Source organism: Dromiciops gliroides, chromosome 3, assembly GCF_019393635.1.
Source record: "Dromiciops gliroides isolate mDroGli1 chromosome 3, mDroGli1.pri, whole genome shotgun sequence".
NCBI classification, from domain to species: domain Eukaryota; kingdom Metazoa; phylum Chordata; class Mammalia; order Microbiotheria; family Microbiotheriidae; genus Dromiciops; species Dromiciops gliroides.
Genome location: NC_057863.1, coordinates 421,867,076 through 421,888,811, shown reverse-complemented (window position 1 = coordinate 421,888,811; position 21,736 = coordinate 421,867,076). Strand labels below are relative to the sequence as shown.

General features: G+C 33.8%; 1 non-coding gene across 1 annotated transcript; it reads left to right on the top strand.

Moving 5' to 3' along the window:
- Positions 1-3,789: 3,789 nt before the first annotated feature.
- Positions 3,790-3,895, top strand: LOC122752179. The gene has a single exon (XR_006355972.1). It is a non-coding gene; the product is annotated as a U6 spliceosomal RNA (small nuclear RNA).
- The last annotated feature ends 17,841 nt before the right edge of the window (positions 3,896-21,736 follow it).

The following is a 21,736-nucleotide window of genomic DNA, read 5'->3' as shown; positions in this document are numbered from 1 at the left end:
ACTGAAGCATGCTATTTTTAACTTTATTTTTCCATTTATTCAAGTTTTCTTATGAACAATGACTGATATGGAAATGCTTTACATAACTGCAAATGTATAATCTACATCTGATTGCTTACCATCTCTTGAAGGGAACAGGGGAGAGAGAAAAGGAGTGGTAGAATTTGGAACTCAAAACTTTAAATAAAAATGTTTGTTATTTAAAAAATAACCTACTTAAAATGCTAAATAAGCATTAATTTATAATTAATTATAGTTATAATTAATAAATTAATGTAATATAATTTACCTATAATTTTCTTTCTCTGATTTTGGTCTCCCTAGCTTAGAAATCAAAATCAGATTTGTGACAGATCCAGCTCCAGGCAGGCTGTGCCAGAGAAATTTACCGTTGAGTCTCTAAATCAGCTGCAGTACCAGCACTTTTGGAACTAAGCCCACAGTCTGCAAGGAACCAGAACAAAATGTTGAGTGGTAGTGGCCCAGGTGGGAGAGGGCTACAAGCTCATTGGAATTAACAACTATAGCAAACAAAATTTTGTTGCCTGGTTAATTAGCAAGTTGGCCTGGGGTTATTTACAAACCAAAGAACAGGCAAGGACAGTGAAGAACCTGCACCTTCTTAAATTGTACTATCTGAGATCCCCTGAATCTTGAGACAGTGTAGCCTGGAAGCAGGCCCCACTTTAAGAATGAGTTAAACATCAAATAAAAGATGGGCAAGATGAGCAGACAGAAAAAGATACAGATCATAGAAAGCTTCTTTAGTGACAAGGAAGATCTAGGCGCATCCTCAGATGAGGATAGCAACATCAGGGCTCCTACATCCAACACTTCCAAGAAAAATATGAATTGATCTCAGGCTATAGAGGTGCTCAAAAAGGACTTTGAAGATAAAGTAAGAGAGGTGGAGGAAAAAATGGAAAGAGAAATTAGAGTGATGCAGGAAACTCATGAGAAAAAAGTCAATAGCTTGAAAAGGAGTACTTTTTTTTTGTGAGTCAATTGGGCTTAAGTGACTTGCCCAGGGTCACACAGCTTGTAAGTGTTAGGCATCTGAGATCAGACTTGAATTCAGGTCCTCCCAAATCCAGGGCCAGTGCTCTATCCACTGCACTATCTATTGCCCCAAGCAATAGCTTGAAAAGCCAAATGGAAAAGGGGATATGAAAACTCTCAAGAAAATACTCGCTAAGAATTAGGACTGAACAAATGTAGGCTAGTGATTTTATGAGAAACCAAGACACAATAAAGCAAATGTAAATGAATAAAAAATAGAGGGCAATGTGAAATATCTTCTTGGAAAAACTGCTGATGGAAAACAGATCCAGGAGAGATTATGTGAAAATCATTGGACTATCTAAAAATCATGATAAAAATAAGAGCTTAGACATCATCTTCCAAGGGATTGTCAGAGAAAACTGCCCTGATATTCTAGAAGCAGAAGGCAAAATAGAAACTGAAAGAATCTATGGATTACTTCCTGAAATAGATCCCAAAAGGAAAATTTCCAGGAATATTATATTCAAATTCCAGAGCTCCCAAGTCAAGGAGAAAATATTGCAAGCAACCAGAAAGAAACAACTCAAATACTTTAGAGCCACGGTAAGGATAGCACAGGATCTAGCAGCTTCTACATTAAAGGACTGGAGGGCATGCAATATGATATTGTGGAGGGCAAAGTAATTGGAATTACAGCCAAAAATAATCAACTACCCAGAAAAAAACTGATTATAATCTTTCAGGCGGAAAATGGGAATTCAATGAAAAAAAGGACTTTCAGGCATTCATGATAAAAAGACCTGAATTGAATAGAAAATTTGACTTTCAATTGCAACACCCTAGAGAAGCATAAAAAGGTGAACATGAAAAAGAAATCATGAAAGATGTTAAAAGGTTAAATTGTTTACATTCCTACATGGGAAGATGATACATCTAAATCATAAGAGCTTTCTAAGAATTAGATTGATAGGAATAAATTTAGACAGAAAGAACAGGTGGAAATTGATTATGAAGGGAAGATATAAGTAAAGCATTTTTTTGTTTATTGTTTTGTTTTGCTTTATTTTGTTTTGTTTTTCTGGGGTGGTAGGTTTCATTGGCATGCCTGGGTTTGTGGTTTTGGTGAGTGTTTGAGGCTGGATTTGGGTTTGGGTCCTCCTGGGTCCAGGGAGGGTGTTTGCCCACTGTGTCACTTAGCTGCCCCAAAATGGCATCTTTAGGGTAAAATTGAGGGGTGAGAGGATTGCACTGGGGGAGGGGAAAGGGGAGAGATAGAATGGGGTGAAATCTCACATGAAAGAACCAGCAAAGGGTTTATGGAGTGGACGGAGAGATGGGGGAGCAGTGGTACAGTGAATGAGCCTTACACTCATCAGAATTAGCTCATCAGAGTTGGCTCTAAGAAGTAATAATATATCCACTGAATTAGGTGGAGTAATCTATCTAAGCCTGCAGGTAATCAGAGAGGAAGGGGATAAGGAGGGAGGGGTGAAAGAAGGGAGGGCAGAGAGGGGGAGGGGGCAGTTAGAAGCAAAACACTTTTGAGGAGGGATAGGGTAAAAGAAGATAGAAAATCCAGTAAATATGATGGGAAGGGAATAGAATGGAGGGAAACAACCAACAATAGTAATTATTTTTAAAATTCAAAGTAAAGGCAAGAGTAACGTAAAATGATGATGACAATTTATGATGATGATGATGACAAATGGATTCATGATGAATGGAGGAAGATGAGAATTGACTGATGAGGACTTATTGATAGATGATGATTGATTGATTGATGATGATGATGGCAAAATGTATGGTGTTTACCATAAAATTCTTTATCAAGTTGAAGTTACTATATAAATATTATCTATTACTGTTGTTGCAATAATCAACCTCATGGGCTTATTGTGAGGAAATATCTCTTTAAAGTACTCTATAAATGTACTTTACTAAAAAAAAATGATTAGCAGGATGCTATCAGAAAGACCTGGAGGGACCTGCATTGACTGATGCAAAGTGACATGTACTGTATACAAAATAACAGTAATATTGTAAGATGGTCTGCTGTGAATGACTTGGTTATTTTCAGCAATGCATTGATCCAAGACAACTCTGAAGGTTTTATGAAAAATGTAATCCATCTACAGAGAGAAAACTGATAATATTTGAATACATATTGAAACATAATTTTTGTTAGTTCTTTTATCTGAAACTATATATGTGTATATGTATATATATATATATACATACATATATATATATATATAAATAAAATGATGAGTAGAATGCTGTGAGAAAAACTTTTAAAGTCCTACATGAACTGAGACAGAGTAATGTACTATATACAAAATAACAGCCATATTGTAGGATGACCCGCTGTGAATGACTTGATTATTTTCAGCAATGCAATGATCCAAGATAACTCTGAAGGATTTATGAAAATTGCAATCCATCTACAGAGTAAGAAATGATGTTATCTGAAAACAGATTGAAGCATAATTTTTTGTTAGTTCCTTAATCTGAAGTTTTGTTTTTGTCTCTTTTCTTTCACAACCTGGATAATATAGAGATATTTTGCATGACAACTCATGGATAACTTATATTGAATTGCTTGAGTTCTTGGTAGGGTTAGGAGGCAGGAAGGAAGAGAATTTGGAATACAAAGTTTTAAAAAATTGATGTCAAAATTTGTTTTTACATGTAATTTGGAAAAAATAAAATTTGAAATAAAAAAGAACTATATCAAATAATATTGTGACCATCATTGTTTCATTTTCATATTTATTGAGAAAAGTTCTGGTGCTCACTTTCACAGTACATATACTAAAATTGGGATGATACAGAGAAGATTAGCATGGCCCCTGTATAAGGATGACATGCAAAATTTGAAAAGTTCTAATGTATTCCCATTGCATATGATACTTGTTTCTCATTTAGATAAATGTTTTTATGATATTATTAAAGATCTCTCTATGCCTATATCTTGTAGGATTTTAAGCATAAAAGTGTTTTGTGTTTTGTCAAATGAATTTTCTGTATCTATTAAGATAATCATGTTATTTTGGATGCTTTGGTTTTTAATGTGATTAATTATCGTTTTTTTTTTACTAATGTTGAACCATTGCTTCCCTGCTTCCTACTTTGTCATAATGAATGATTTCTTTGAAAAAATCATTGTAAACTGGTTGATGGGATTTAATAAAATTTTTGAGCCAATATTAAAAACACCACATTTGTGTCATAAATGGAATTTTTCAGAACTCCTTTTTTTTGTGAGGCAATTGGGTTTAAGTGACTTGCCAAGGGTCACACAGCCAGTATGTGTTAAGTGTCTTAGCCCGGATTTGAACTCAGGTACTCCTGACTCCAGGGCTGGTGCTCTATCCACTGTGCCATCTAGCTGCCCCTAGAACTCCTTCTTTACTATTTTTTTAAATAATCTATATAGTATTGGGATTAAATGTTCCTTAACTGTTTGGGAGAATTCACTTATGAATCAATTTGCTACTGGGGAAAAATTTATTTTTATAAGATTAAGTCTTCAAGTATTCTATTTCCTCTTCTAATAATAAGGACAGTTTATATTTTTGCAAATATTACCCTATTTCAATTAGAATATCTGTTTTATAGGCATAAAGTTGGGCAAAATAATTCTTTACTAACTCCTTTAATTTCATGCTCAATAGTGGTTCATTCACCTTTTCATTTTTAACACTGGTAACATTTTTAAATCAAATTAAACAATGGTTAACCTATTTTGCTGTGTTTTCTTTTTTCATAAAATCAGCTCCTAGTTTTATTTATCAGTTCAATTTTTCTACTTTCAATCTTATTAAACTCTCCTTTTAATTTAATAATTTCCATTTTGGTGTTTAATTTATGTTTTTTAATTTGTTCTTTTTCTAAGTTTTTTATTATTGTCATTGTATGCCCAATTCATTGACCTATTCTTTCTTATTTATTTAGACATATAAATTTTAACTTAAGTATTGCTTTGGCTGCATCCCACAAATTGTAGGTTATCTCATTGTTGTATTTGTCTTTAATGAAATTATTGATTGTTTCTCTAACTTTTTTTTCTGACCCATTCATTTATTTTTGGTTAGGCAATTGGGGTTGAGTGACTTGCCCAGGCAGGATCACACAGCTAGTAAGTGTCAAGGTTCTGAGGCTGGATTTGAACTCAGGTCCTCCTGAATACAAGGCTGGTGCTCTATCCACTGTGCCACCAGCTTCCCCTGACCCATTCATTCTGTTTTTTTTTCTTTGTTTGTTTGTTTGTTTTTGTTATTGCAGGGCAATGAGAGTTAAGTGACTTGCCCAGGGTCACATAGCTAGTTAAGTGTCTGAGGCTGGATTTGAACTCAGGTCCTCCTGAATCCAAGGCCAGTGCTTTATCCACTGCACCACCTAACTGCCCCCCCAACCCATTCATTCTTAAGGATTAGGATAATTGATTTATAATTAATGTTTAATCTATGTTTCCACTGCCTTTTTATGATAGTAACTTTTTATGCTAGAAGGGACCTGAGAGATTATTGAATGTAATTATTTCATATTACAGAAAAGGAAAATGAAACTCAGAGAAGTATGGTAACTCGCCCAAAATTACACAAACATGTCCTCTGATACAAAATCTGACACTCTTTATTCTGCCTCATATTTTCTTAGGTGTATTGTGAGCATATCTGAGTGGAAATCTCACTTTTATCAACTGCTATCTTTATTACTTTGGGTAAGTTTTAATTATTCCACTCTACATTTTCTCATTTATGAAATACTGATAGTAATATCAATTCTAAATTCCTCATGGAGTTATTATGAATATCCAATAAGTGTGTGTGTCTGTGTGTGTGTGCATGTGCATGTGCACACACACACTCACTTTATAAACTATAAGGTGTTAATGAGAATCTAAGAAGTTATCATTGTTACCAAGAGCATGCTAATCTCAGACAATTTTAGTGTAAAATCAAACAACCATCTATGTTCTAAATCCTAGGGATGTTACATTATTATTGCCTCCCCAAATCAGCCATTGCTTGTCACATAAAGACAAATAAGATTATGTGGGGACAAAGAAATCAAACCTACATAAAAATTCCAATGTATGTTTTGTGTAGGCCTTTTACATAATGAAAGCTCTAGCATTTATATAGTGTTTTAATATATTTTTACTTCTTAATAAACCTGTGAGATGAGTTCTCAATATAGCAAATACTCTAAACTAGGTTTGAGTCCTGACTCTGACATTTACTTGCTCTAGGTCCCAAGTCCGGGGGGACCTAATCTCTCAAATACTCCATGAAATATTGATTTCACTTCTATGGCCATGCCTTCTAATGAAAATTGTAATGTATCTTTATCTATCAATCTGGTGTGATTCTTATCCTTGTTCTCCCATGAGTTCACCAAAGGTGTTCTACCAAGTGTTCTGACAGCCTTCCTCAATTACTCTTGATATTACCAGATGTCATTGGAACTTGAGAAAATCCAGCAGTTTACCATCATTTTGGCCACTTAACAAGGTCATTTTCTTTTTCACTCATTCATTTCTTCAATGCCATCTTTTATTGTAGTTACTTTTTATAATTCTCAATTTCAAATTTGTTGCAGCATGCTGAAACCAATTCTGTACCTCTCCATTACCCTCTAAGTCATCATGATTTTCAGTTCTTGAGAATTCTATTCAACAAGAGAAATATAATATTTGGATTTTTTTAATGGACATTGGGTTTGCTAAAGGGAGTTTTTAATTTCATTAAGGTAATCCAAAGAACTTCTCCTTTTCAGTTGTGAGATAATGCCACAATTATTATTATACCAATTTTACAAATAAATAAATCAGGACAGCCATCAGTTCACAACTAAGTTAGTAAAAGAAGCAGGATTTTAAACCAGTTCTTTTTGAATATAGGATCAGAACTCTATCTGTCACCTGACAGGGTTTCATAGGCATAGTAAATACTTCAGGAGAGTTTTAAATAAGGGAAGTTAAAGTTCTTGAAAAAAAGAAACAAATGGGAAAAAAGCATAAATTGAAAATAGTATAATCTCTTTGTTTATTTCAGTTTTGGCTGTGAATATGAATAAAGATAAAAACTAGGGTCTAAGAATAAGCATGCATTTCCTTATCCTTGAAAAAGGATTCCAGAGAAATGTTTGATATATTTTATTATTTTATATTAAAATAAATTTATATAAATATGCATTCCAGAATATGGAGCAATTTTATTTAACTCCACTGAATAGGCCCTCATACAGATTTTCTGCAATAATGAGAAATCATTCATACAGTTAGGTGGGAGGGAGCCTTTTTTCCCTAGTAAGTTCCCAGGGACCCAGATTTTGTTCCATTACTTAACTTTTAAAATCAGTTTATAATTCAGTTATAGGGTAGGTATGCCAAATAATGTATTAATTTAGCTCTCAAGTGTATATCTTGAAGATAAGGTTTTTAGAACCCCTCTTCTTTTTTTCCCCTCCACATTTCATAAAAATTATCATCTGCAAAAAATTAATTGACTTCCTCAGCCTTAATATTATTTAATTAAATTTAATGTATCTACCAATACAATTTTGTTACATAAATAGAAGGCCTTATTTTGTTGAAGGGATTCCAAAGTTTCCATAAGGAATCAACAAAAATATTGCAAATGAGCTCATGTCAACTACTGGTAAAATGGGGCCAAATTCGATTGTCACATTGATTTACTGAAGTGAAATGATCTTGTGGCAGGCAAAGCATCTTTGCCCATACAGAACACTGTGGGAATGCTTTTTGAGTAATACCTCTCAAGTTTTAAATATTATATTGTGAGAACTAGTGAATTCTTAATTATAAGAATTCCCTCCTGACAGTAAAATGTTAAGTTTTAAAGGGAACAAATATTACGAACTATAGTCAGACTATTTCCCCTGTGTGACTGCAGAAAGGCATTCCTATAAATACATTTAGAACACTGTGAAATTTGAATAGAATGCATCACCAGAGCTTGGATAGCTATACTGCTAACTGTGATTTATTTAATTTAAGATAATGAATCCAAGAGGTACTGTAGGGACTGAATCTGATTTACTTGAATGTGCATTGTATTTCTGAGAACCAATGGTTATGGCTTTTTACATATAAAGTAAAATTTTGTGTTCAAACTGTACATGTCAGACTCCAACATTTGGTATTTATTTGTAAGGACAATGCATTATGTGGGATATTTTCACATTGACAATGGAAAAACAGATTCTTTGACATGTGCACAAAAAATAGGAGTTTAAGATAGCTTAAATTAGCATGGCTTTGTCATTGGGGACTATGTTGAGATTATTCTTCACTAGTCAAGATACAAAAGAAATGTTAAAGTTCTTTTTTTTTGTATCATTCCTTCTCAGTACCACCATCCCGCAAAAACTATAGGAAAAAAAATGATAATCCTTCCGCATTAGGACAAATGTATATTATTTTTAGAAACAACACATATGTTTCAGAAAATTGCATATCAATAAAACATTTTAACTTATATTTTAAATACATGATATGTAAGGGTTTGGGGGATTGGTCCTTTAGTAACTATACTGAAAATATATTTCTAATTAAAATGTTCCAGATGGCATGTTATATTTCCAGATAACTTTGCTGTATACTTGAAAATAATAGCTTTTAATTGCTACAACATAATTTCTTTTGAACATTTTAGTGAGAATCCATGAGAAATAGATGACCCCTAGCATTATTAAGTAGAGCATATTGAACCAAACTTAACTGTCTTGATGACTCAGATTACCACTGAGTACATCAATTATTCTAGTTTACTGGAATATAGCATTGTTTTCAGGAACTTCTGAATAGGATAGAGTGCCCACAAATGTATTGGTTCACATTTTTTTCTATGCAATTTGGACTATATTTTGAAATTATGGCTAGGGTTCCAGAAACACTAATCCTAGTTTTTCCATAAAAAGGGATACATTACTATGTGTTACATAAGAGTAGACAATAATTTGCTTGAAATTTGAAGGCATGTAACAGCTACTAATATCACCAAAAATTTGATCTATGAGAGACATGTATGTATCTCATTAATTTTTTTTAAAAAACCTAACCTTTAGCAAACCATTCTGGTTGACAATTGAGAATTATGATTAGTCAACTTTATATCCCTACACTTTAGATAATGATGATTAATAATCAACTTTAAAAGCATTAATTTGGATTACAGTTATTCAGACTTTCTCTTATGACATGGCATCCTTTTTCCAAAAGAATGTTCCTTTGCTAACACTATAATTATATAAAATTATTTTTGATAGAATATTTCAATTGTAATTTTCATTCTCTCTACATGAGATGGCCTTCAAACACCTTCTATTCCTATTTAAATCTCACAAATGCCCCAAGAAAAAAAAAAAGCAATCACACCTTCTGAGATCATTCAATGGCTCCCCACCCCAACATGCACCCTTTAATATAAATTGCTCTTCCTTAGAATGTTTATAGCATTTATAGTTACTAAATATATTTTGTGTGTTTTAGCTGTTATATCCTCTTTGGTGGCATGGCTAACATTTTCTTCAACTATTACTTAAAATATATATGTCTTTCCTCCCTAATCAGAATTTAAAGTCCTTGAAGGCTAGAGTGATATCATCTATCTCTTTGTAATCCTGATTTTAAATGTAATAGGGAGCCACTGGTACTTATTTATAGGAGATTGACATGATCAGACCTACATTTTAGAAAGATCAGTTTGGCAGCTGAGTGAAGAAAAAAGTCTCAAATTCTAGAATTAAAGAAAAGGACACATAACTTGTTTGAGTGTGTGTGTAAAGAGAATTAGATATGTGGGTATATGTGTATGTATATATAACATATATACACACATATACATATATAATCAAAGAACTGATATTCCATTTCAATCAAAATAGTTTATATTCATCCTATGACTTCTCTATATAAATAGAGATAACTTTAAATCCACTCCTACAACCATGGCTCATTTAAAAAGCCAATTGTATTTAATCAAGTTAATACACAGATGTTTTCATATGAACTGGTCACAGGATTGAAGTGAACCATGAAAACTAGTTTATGAATCAATGCATATCTCCAATATTAATAAATGTAACATTAAAGACAATGTATTCAAGTGCTATCCCAGATTATTTAGTTATTATTAGCATTATTTATTTATCTTCATTAAAACAGGGAGGTATGTTAAATTAGAAAACATTTCCCCACACAGTTTTCATTACACAAAATTAATCTGTAGAATGATTCAGGTTTATTGATATAGAAAAAAAAACAATCTAAAAACAGGTATAGAATCAATAATGTTAAATAAGCCTTCCAAAAAATGCTACCATTGATCTTTCTTTTGAATGGCATAGAACAAACAAACCGCTCCCTATCATGCAAACTTAAAGATAATGCTTATCTGAGATCCATTGCTCTTGTCTAGGGATAGAAGAGAACCAAGCTAAAAAAATAGTCTCAGAGTATTTCCTCTGGGGTTGCTATAAAGATGCAAGTGGTGTTGTCAGCGTGTTTGTGAATACTTGCTTTGCTCTCTGTCCTATGTGTTGGTAGTTGTTGCCTCATCTAAATAATCTGGGTTCAAGTGACAATACACTAACTCTTCTCCAGTCAAAATAGCATCTCTATTAGTACATCACCTAGGGATCTCCTAAGAGACAGATTTCCCTTTCATCATTACAGGTTTTTGTTTAGTCAGTATCCTCTCTAAACTATATATAATGAGGCCCAACCAATGTATCTATCTTTACTAGGGAAACCAGAGGAGCAAATTAATTTACAAATAAAGATGTTTAATGTAATAAAGAATAAGATATTCTTCACATAAAACCCAGCTCATTCACCCATAAACTTGCATTCACTTTATGGCAAAAATTGCATAACAATTACTAATGAGGCTTACAGATTTGAAGTACATGTGTGATTAGTGAAACATCATGAAGGAGTAAACTCAAAAGGAACTTGGGAACATATCATGTACATGAAGGGGTAACTTATACAAATAAATCCATAAAGCTAGTATGACTTTTTTTTTTTTTTTTTTTTTTTTTTTTTGAGATATTTTATTTTTTCCGTTACATGTAAAGATAGTTCTCAACTTTTGTTTATACATGCTTTACAATTTCAGATTTTTCTCCCTCCCTCCCTCCCCTCCCTCCCCCCTCCCCTAGACAGCAGGTAATCTGATATAGGTTATATCTATATATATCTATACATATACATATAGATATATATACACACACATATATATACACATAATAACATTAATCCTATTTCTGCATTAATCCTGTTACAAGAGAAAGAATCAGAGCAGTGATGCAAAACCTCAAAATAGAAAAAAAAAACAACAACAGCACCCAAAACAAAAGAAATAATATGGTTCAATCAGCATCTATACTCCACAGTTCTTTCTTTCTTTTTTTTTCTTGGATTTGGAGATCCTCTTCTATCATGAGTTCCCTGGAACTCTTCTGTACCATTGCATTGGTGAGAAGAATATAGTCCATCACAGTAGGTCAACACTCAATGTTGATGATACTGTGTACAATGTTCTTCTGGTTCTGCTCATCTCACTCATCATCAGCTCACGTAAGACCCTCCAGGTTTCTCTGAACTCTTCCTGCTCATCATTTCTTACAGCACAATAGTATTCCATTGTATTCATATACCACAACTTGTCCAGCCATTCCCCAATTGATGGGCACCCCCTCAACTTCCAATTCCTTGCTACCACGTAAAGAGCAGCTATAAATATTTTTGTACATGTGGGTCCCTTTCCCCCTTCCATGATTTCTTTGGGCAAAAGACCTAAAAGTGGGATTGCTGGGTCAAAGGGTATGCACAGCTTTATCGCCCTTTGGGCATAATTCCAAATTGCTCTCCAGAATGGTTGGATCAGCTCACAGCTCCACCAACAATGCATTAGTGTTCCAATTTTCCCACAGCCTCTCCAACATTTATTATCTTCCTTTTTTGTCATTTTAGCCAATTTGATAGGTGTCAGGTGGTACCTCAGAGTTGTTTTAATTTGCATCTCTCTAATCATTAGAGATTTAGAGCATTTTTTCATATGGGAATAGATAGCTTTGGTTTCTTCATCAGAAAACTGCCTGTTCATATCCTTTGACCATTTCTCAATTGGGGAATGACTTGGATTCTTATAAATTTGATTTAATTCCCTATATATTTTAGAGATGAGGCCTTTATCAGAAGCACTGGCCTCAAAAATTGTTTCCCAGCTTTCTGCCTCCCTTCTAATTTTGGATGCATTGCTTCTGTTTGTACAAAAATTTTTTAATTTAATATAATCAAAATCATCCAATTTGCATTTTATAATATACTCTATCTCATGTTTGGTCAAAAACTGTTCTCCTTTCCAAAGATCTGATAGGTACACTATTCCTTTCTCTCCTAATTTACCTATGGTATCACCTCTTATGTCTAAATCATGTATCCATTTTGACCTTATTTTAGTATAAGGTGTAAGATGTTGGTCTAAGCCTAATTTCTGCCATACTATCTTCCAGTTTTCCCAGCAGTTTTTGTCAAATACTGAGTTCCTATCCCAGAAGCTGGAGTCTTTGGGTTTATCAAACACTACATTACTAGTGTCATTTACTACTGCATTTCCTGAGCCTAGCCTATTCCATTGATCTACCACTCTATTTTTTAGCCAGTACCAGATAGTTTTGATGACTGCCGCTTTATAGTAAAGCTCCAGGTTTGGTACCGCTAACCCACCTTCCTGTGAATTTTTTTTCATTATTTCCCTGGATATTCTTGATTTTTTGTTTTTCCAGATGAATTTTGTTATTATTTTTTCTAGCTGTATAAAATAATTTTTAGGTAGCCTGATTGGTATGGCACTGAAAAAGTAAATTAATTTAGGCAGTATTGTCATTTTTACTATATTAGCTCTGCCTATCCATGAGCAATTGATATCTTTCCAATTATTTAGATCTGATTTGATTTGTGTGAAGAGTGTTTGGTAGTTGTGTTCATAGAGTTCCTGGGTTTGTCTTGGCAAGTAGACTCCCAAGTATTTTATATTACCTACCGTTACTTTAAATGGAATTTCTCTTTCTATCTCTTGCTGCTGGACTTTGTTGGTCATGTATAGAAATGCTGATGATTTATGTGGATTTATTTTATATCCTGCTACTTTGCTAAAGTTGTTAATTGTTTCAAGTAATTTTTGACTTGATTCTCGAGGATTCCTTAAGTATACCATCATATCATCTGCAAAGAGTGATAGTTTTGTTTCCTCCTTGCCTATTCTAATTCCTTTAATTCCTTTCTCTTCTCTGATTGCTAAAGCTAACATTTCTAGGACAATATTAAATAATAGGGGTGATAATGGACATCCCTGTTTCACCCCTGATCTTATTGGGAAGGCCTCCAATTTATCTCCATTGCATATAATACTTGCTGATGGCTTTAGGTAGATACTGTTTATTATTCTAAGGAAAGCTCCCCCTATTCCTAAACTCTCTAGTGTTTTTATTAGGAATGGGTGCTGTACTTTGTCAAAAGCTTTCTCTGCATCTATTGAGATAATCATATGATTTTGGTTGGTTTTCTTATTGATGTGGTTGATTATGTTAATAGTTTTCCTAATGTTGAACCAGCCCTGCATTCCTGGTATAAATCCCACCTGGTCATAGTGTATTATCCTGGAGATCACTTGCTGTAATCTCCTTGCTAATATCTTATTTAAGATTTTAGCATCAATATTCATTAGGGAGATTGGTCTATAATTTTCTTTCTCTGTTTTTGCTTTGCCTGGTTTTGGTATCACCACCATATTTGTGTCATAAAACGAATTTGGTAGAACTCCTTCTTCACCTATTTTTCCAAATAATTTGTATAATATTGGAATTAATTGTTCTTTAAATGTTTGGTAAAATTCACCCGTAAACCCATCTGGCCCTGGGGATTTTTTCTTAGGGAGTTCATTAATAGCTTGTTCAATTTCTTTTTCTAATATGGGTTTATTTAAGGATTTTATTTCCTCTTCAGTTAACCTGGGCAGTTTGTATTTTTGTAAATATTCATCCATTTCATTTAGATTGTCAAATTTATTGGCATACAGTTGGGCAAAATATTTCCTAATTATTGCTTTAATTTCCACTTCATTGGTGGTAACATCACCCTTTTCATTTTTGATACTGGTAATTTGGTTTTCTTCTTTCTTTTTTTTAATCAAATTAACCAGTGTTTTATCTATTTTATTGGTTTTTTCATAAAACCAGCTCTTAGTTTTATTGATTAGTTCTATAGTTTTTTTGCTTTCAATCTTATTGATTTCTCCTTTAATTTTCAGGATCTCTAATTTAGTGTCTAATTGGGGATTTCTAATTTGTTCTTTTTCTAGCTTTTTAAGTTGCATGCCCAATTCATTAATCTCCTCTTTCTCTTTTTTATTCATGTAAGCATTTAGAGCTATAAATTTTCCCCTAAGCACTGCTTTGGCTGCATCCCATAGATTTTGGTATGTTGTCTCATTATTGTCATTCTCTTGGATAAAGTTATTGATTGTTTCTATGATTTCTTGTTTGGCCCATTCATTCTTTAGAATGAAATTATTTAGTTTCCAATTGATTTTCATTCTACTTTTCCCTGGCTCTTTCTTACATGTAATTTTTATTGCATCATGATCTGAGAAGGATGCATTTACTATTTCTGCCTTTCTACATTTGACTATGATGTTTTTGTGCCCTAATACATGGTCAATTTTTGAAAATGTGCCATGTACTGCTGAGAAAAAGGTATATTCCTTTCTATCCCCATTCAATTTTCTCCAGACATCTATCATGTCTAACTTTTCTAGTAATCTATTCACCTCTTTCACTTCTTTCTTATTTATTTTTTGGCTAGATTTATCTAATTCTGAGAGGGGGAGATTCAGATCCCCCACTAGTATAGTATTACTATCTAATTCCTCTTGTAACTCATTTAACTTCTCCTCTAAGAACTTGGATGCTATACCACTTGGCGCATACATATTCAATATTGATATTACTTCATTATCTATAGTACCTTTAAGTAAGATGTAATTTCCTTCCTTATCTCTTTTAATGAGATCTATTTTTGCCTGCACTTTGTCTGAGATAAGGATTGCTACCCCTGCCTTTTTTACTTTAGCTGAGGCATAATATATTCTGCTCCAGCCTTTTACCTTTACTCTGTGTGTATCTCTCTGCTTCAAATGTGTTTCTTGTAAACAGCATATTGTAGGGTTCTGGTTTTTAATCCACTCTGCAATTCGCTTCCGTTTTATAGCAGAGTTCATCCCATTCACATTCACAGTTATTATTACTGACTGTCTATTCCCCTCCATTCTATTTACCCCCTTTGTACTTTTCCCCCCTTCTTTCACCCTATTCCTCCTCACCGACGTTTTACTTCTTACCCCTGCCTCCCCCAATCTGCCCTCCCTTTTTATCACCCCCCTCTCTTTTCTTTACCCTTTTCTCCCTTGCTTTTGTCCTCCCTTCTCAGTCCCCCCCTTTCCCTTCCCCTTTTGTTTCCCTAAAGAGTGAGTTAAGTTTCTTTATCCCAATGAACGTATATGTTATTCCCTCTTTGAGTCAAATCTAATGAGAATAGGGTTGAAACCATGTTCCCCCCTCCTTTCTTTCCCTCTATTATAATAGGTTTTTTTCCACCTCTTCATATGATATAATTCATCCCATTCCACCTCCCCTTTCCTCTCCTCCCCATAGACTCCCTTTTTATCTCCTTAATTCTTTTGTATCATCACATCAAAGACAATTTATATTTATACCCTCTATATAAAGTCCTTCTCTCTGCCCAAATACATTTACAGTTCTTAAGAGTTATGAGTATTATCTTCCTGTGTAGGGATATAAACAGTTTAACCTAATAGGGTAACTTTTTTTTTTTCCCCCTCTGTTTACCTTTTTAAACTTCTCTTGAGTCTTGTATGTTGAGATCAAATTTTCTATTCAGTTCTGGTCTTTTCACCAGGAAAGATTGAAAGTCCCCAATGTCATTAAATGTCCATCTTTTCCCCTGAAAGAAAATGCACATTTTTGCTGGGTAATAGATTCTCGGCTGCAATCCAATCTCCTTTGCCTTCCGGAATATCATATTCCAAGCCTTGCGGTCCTTTAATGTTGAAGCTGCCAGGTCCTGAGCAATCCTGACTGTGGCTCCATGATATTTAAATTGCTTCTTTCTGGCTGCTTGGAGTATTTTCTCCTTCACCTGATAATTCTGGAATTTGGCTACAATATTCCTTGGAGTTTTCCTTTTGGGGTCTCTTTCAGGAGGTGATCGGTGGATTCTTTCAATGATGATTTTATCCTCTGATTCTATGATATCAGGGCAGTTCTCCTTAATAATTTCCTGGAATATGGTATCTAGATTCTTTTTCTGGTCATGGCTTTCAGGCAGTCCAATGATTCTCAAATTGTCTCTCCTCGATCTGTTTTCCAGATCAGTTGTCTTTCCAATGAGGTATTTCACATTTTCTTCTATTTTTTCATTTTTTTTATTCTGCTTGACCGATTCTTGGTGTCTCATGGATTCCTTTTCTTCCAACTGTCCCACTTTAATTTTTAAGGCATTGTTTTCTTCAGTGAGATTATGCACCTTTTTTTCCATTTGGCTAAGTGAATTTTTTAAAGTATTGTTTTCTTCAGTGAGATTATGTACCTTTTTTTCCGTTTGGCTAAGTGAATTTTTTAAGGTATTGTTTTCTTCAGTGAGATTATGCAGCTTTTTTTCCATTTGGCCAAGTGAATTTTTTAAGGCTTTGTTTTCTTCAGCTTCCTTTTCTAAGCTGCTGATTCTTTTTTCATAGTTTTTTTGTGTTGCTTTCATTTCTCTCCCCATTTTTTCTTCTACCTCTTGCAATTGATTTTTAAAATCCTTTTTGAGCTCTTCCAGGAAGGCTTTTTGTTCTTGGGACCAATTCACCTTCCCTTGTGAGGCTTCAGATGTAGACAATTTGAGGCTATTGTCCTCATCTGAGTTTGTGTTGGCTTCTTCCCTATTGATACAGAAGCTCTCAATGGAGAGGGCTCTTTTTTGCTTCTTACTCATTATTGCAGCTTATTTATTTATTCTTTAAGTTGAGGTCTGCTCTGGGGGCACCAGGGTCCCTGTTTTGGGCTTCTTGTGCAGGTGTATAGGTGCTGTGTGACCGGGCTTTTACTCTGAGGCCTTTATGGTGTGTGGAGATCCCCTGTCCTGCACTTCCTGTCTGATTGTGCTTGGCCAGCCAGGCGCCAGACCCCGGCCGTTCGTGGCCCTCTCGGCCGGTGCAGGTAAGTTTTTCCACTGTCCTTCTTGGCCACCAGATTTTTGAACCAGGTTCCGGGAGCCTCAGTTGTTCGGCTGTGACCCGCAGCTCCTGCTGATTTGCCCCGACCCCCTCGGCGCTGGGTTGCTGCCCTGCGCTGGGCCTCCCTTTTGCCCGAGTCAGACCGACCTTTTCCTGAAGTCTTCTAAATTATCTCTGGTTGGAGGACTGTGTCTCTCTGTCTCTTTGCAGGTTCTGTAGTTTCAGAATCCGTCCAGAGGCTTGATTTAATGTTCGTTTTGAGGGAACAGAAGGAGAGCTCAGGCAGCTTGCTGCTTCCTCTCCGCCATCTTGGCTCCGCCCTCATGCTAGTATGACTTTTGGCAATATTATCACAGTTTTCTCTCCTAGATCTGCCCACTATTTATCCTGGACTGCCATAGTTTCTCATTTATTCCCCAATAAATAATTACATTTCTCCTGGATGTCTCTGTTCATGTAGTGTTTGACTTTCTAACTACCTTCAGTTAAGACTCTGTCTAATATTCACCAAAGATTTTGTAATATACTGATATAAAATAATATATATTTATTAAGCTCCTACTATGTGTCGTGCAATATCCTAAATGCTGGAGATAAGAAGAGGATAAAGATAGCTCCTGCCCTCAAGGAGCTTACAATAAAAGGAGATAACACACAAAATAAAGCTGAGGATACATAACAGCTCTCTTCACCCTCTAGCTCTCTCATCAGAGGTTCAGAAACTACTGATGATGTATAACAGAGATTGCTGAAGAAATCTCTGAGGTTATGAGTTTCCTGATGATGATGTGTTATTATGGTAGAATTGGAAATAAACAATAAAGTTAGCATGGAAAGAACTGACTGAGCTTCTATGCCTTCCTTAAAGGGAGGTTTTCGGAGGAGTTTTTGACTCTGTTATTTTGCCCAATTGGATGGACGGAGGCAAATGAAGGTAAAGAACTGCTCTTTCCAACAAAGATCAAAAAAAGTCCTAGAAAAGATGCCAGAGTGTCATTAGTGGGGAATCCAACAAGAACATGTAATAAATCATTTTATTCTAGCCCAGGTCTACACAGGGAAAATAGAGCACTTTAGGCAAAGATCACAAATCTACATAAAAGTGCTTTTTCTGTGAAAATTTCAAATAGGGGAGAAGGGAAAACTGAAAAAAGGAAACTGTGTCCTTGTATACTTGCTTAGAAACAAGCACAAAAGCAAGCAGCAGCTGCATTGCTGGATTTAGCCACTATTACAGTCAGATCTTGCAAATAAGTGTATAGGACAAACTCAGACCAACAGAAAACCTTCAGATCTGTCACTCTTAACCTATTGACCATTCCAAGTAATTGAAAGGGATGGGGCCAGCAGAAATTTACTAGAACTCTAACAAGGAGCAAGTCGCAATTGTGTTTTCCAGATCTAAATCAAAGCAATAAAATTCAAAGATCAGAACAAGAAGGAGGATATCAGACTTAGAACTACATGAAACCATTTGGGTGCACTGTACATTTTTAAGTCCTCAGCCTCAGCTGTCCATGACATCCTTGAAGTACACAGCACTGAATAGTCAAAGAAAGCAACTCTAAGGTGCTAGAGAATATAAAACAGTACCAAATGCTAGTCCAAACTTTTCCTCCATAAGTTCAGAACTATGAAAAGAATGAGTAAACAACAATAACAACAAAAATAATACCACAAAAGTTTATTACATAAGACTAAAATAAATATTAAGAAAAACTTTACTTAAAAAAGGAAAAATGCAAAGTACAAATAAAAAAACAACAAATTAAGGAGAAATAATTTAAGAATCATTTGGTTAAGTGAAATAAATGAACGAAAAGTAATCTGGATGTCATATATAAAGAAATCATGAAAAATAAAATATCCCATCCATATGGAATGAAAAAGCAACTAAAAATAAAGGATGCACCTGTCACATCTAGAAATAAATTCCAAAATGAAAACTCCCTAGAATGCCATAACCAGTAATATCAATATGTAATATATGCAACAAATGGTATAGCATATATTTAATTAAATTAAAAGCTAAGTGAGAGATAGAAAGAAAGAAATAGTAAAACTACAATAATGGAGACTTCAATGTGTTACTTTCAGAGATAGACAAATCTAATCCAAAATAATGAAGAAAATATTTAAGGACTTGGATAGGTTTTTGTTTGTTTGTTTGTTTTTGTTGTTGGGTTGTTTTTTTTTTTTTAAGTAGAAATGATAGTGGTCAGGAGGTTACTGAATGAGAATAGAATGAGTTATACATAGCACTTCTCAGCAATACATGACTCTGCATAGCCCATGGTTTAGGGAATAACATCTCACAAACAAATACAGAGAAGGAATAATATTAAATATATAATTAACTAATAAGGAAATAAAAGTTAAATTCAACAAAAGACAAGCAAAACATTAAAAATTACCTGAAACTAAATAACTTAATCATAAATAAATCAAAATGTGAATCAATCAACAAACATTCATTAAACATCTGCTTTGTGTCAGGTATAAGCACTGGGGATAGAATAAAAGACAAAAATAAAATAAAATAATCAGAACTTGCCCTCTAATAGTTTACAATCTAATTACATTAAAGATAATGAAAATTGTGGTGACACAAAACATTTCTTAAAGGAAAATTTATATCTCTTTATGCTTTCATCTACAAAAGCTACAAAGAACAGGTCAACAAATTGGTCATTCACATAAAAGACTGGGAAATTGATTTTTAAAAATTAAACATCAAAATAGAAATCCTGGGAATAAATGAAGAGATAAATAAAAATGAAAGAAATAAATATTGGATGAATAAATACAAATGGAATTTGTTTTTAAAAAACAATAAAGTAGGGGCAGCTAAGTGGATCAGTGGATAAAGCACTGGCCCTGGATTCAGGAGGACCTGATTTCAAATCCAGCCTCAGACACTTGACACTTACTAGCTGTGTGACCTTGGGCAAGTCACTTAATCCCTTTGCCCTACCAAAAAAACAAAAAAACAAAAAACAACAAATAAAAAACAATAAAGTAGGTAAATCATTAGGTGATTTGACTTTAAAAAGGAGGAAAATCAAATTATCAGCATCAAAAAGGAAAATTCATAACAAATGAAGAATAAAGGAAACCATTAGAAAACATTTGATTAATTATATGACAACAAAACCAACAATTGAAATTAAATGTATGAATATTTATTTTTAAAATCATGATCTTTATTTTGATACCTGATTTGTCCCCTTTCCAAAGAAAGAACTGGGCCAAATCTAAGCATGGGGCAAAGGAAATGAGCTTTTGTTTCTACAATTTTATGTCATAATTTCAGTACTTTACAAGAATTTTAGAACTTTTAATTGATTTAAATTGCTCAAAGGGGGCATTAGTTTTACTGTTGGTTTGGAGATGCAGGCAAAAACTTCCTCACAATGTTTTTCACCCTATTCTTTTTTTCTCTGTTCCTTTCCCCTCTCTGTTTTTTTTTAATAGCAAGCATTTTTATTAGTGTCAATCCCATTGAGCAATTTTAAAATGAAAAATGACATTTTTTTAGCAAAAAAAAAAATCCCACATTAGCCTTCTCTGAAAATGTAGGTCTCTTGTCTTTTAAATTAATCACCTTGCTCTATGAGGAAGCAAGTCAAATATTTCATCTCCATATTTTTTTTAGACTTAGTTTCTCATTGCATTAATTATGGTTCTAGATTTTCACATTTGTTTTTCACTATAATTTTAATTGAAGTTTTAGTCTTAAGAGAAATCTATTTTCTCTCCTTCTCACAACCAAACCCATTAAAGAAAAATAAAAACAAATCCAATGTAACAAATATGCACAAGAAAAACAAATTACGTCATTGGTCATATTTTTTTTAATGTGTTATCATTGCACATATAGCTCTCCTAAACCTCCTCATTCCATTTTGCCTAAGTTTATATACTTATTTCCAGTTTCCTTTGCCAGTATTTATTTTGTAATTTCTTGGGCTATTTGTGACATTCTGGAACCTAATCATATTTTATTATATGCATATATCACTATTTGGCTATTCTATTAAAAAGGTCACCAGTTAATTTCCAATTTTTGGCTACCATAAAAAGTTTATATATATTTCTGTAGACGTACTTTTTTCCTCCTCCTTTGAATTCTTTGGGGTATTTATAATTGAGTCAAAATGTATGCACAGTTTGGTAATTTCTGGTCATAGTTCCAAAATAATTTCCAAAAGGCTGGACCAATTCACAACTCCACCAAAAGTTCACTAATAAATATGTATTCCTGCAACTACTGCAACAGTTATTATTTTCCCATTCCTCATCTTTCCCTATCTAATAAGCCTGAGGTAGAAGTTCAATGCTGCTTTAATTTAGATTTCTCTAATTATTGGTTAGTTTGGAACACTTTTCCTATTGTTGTAAAT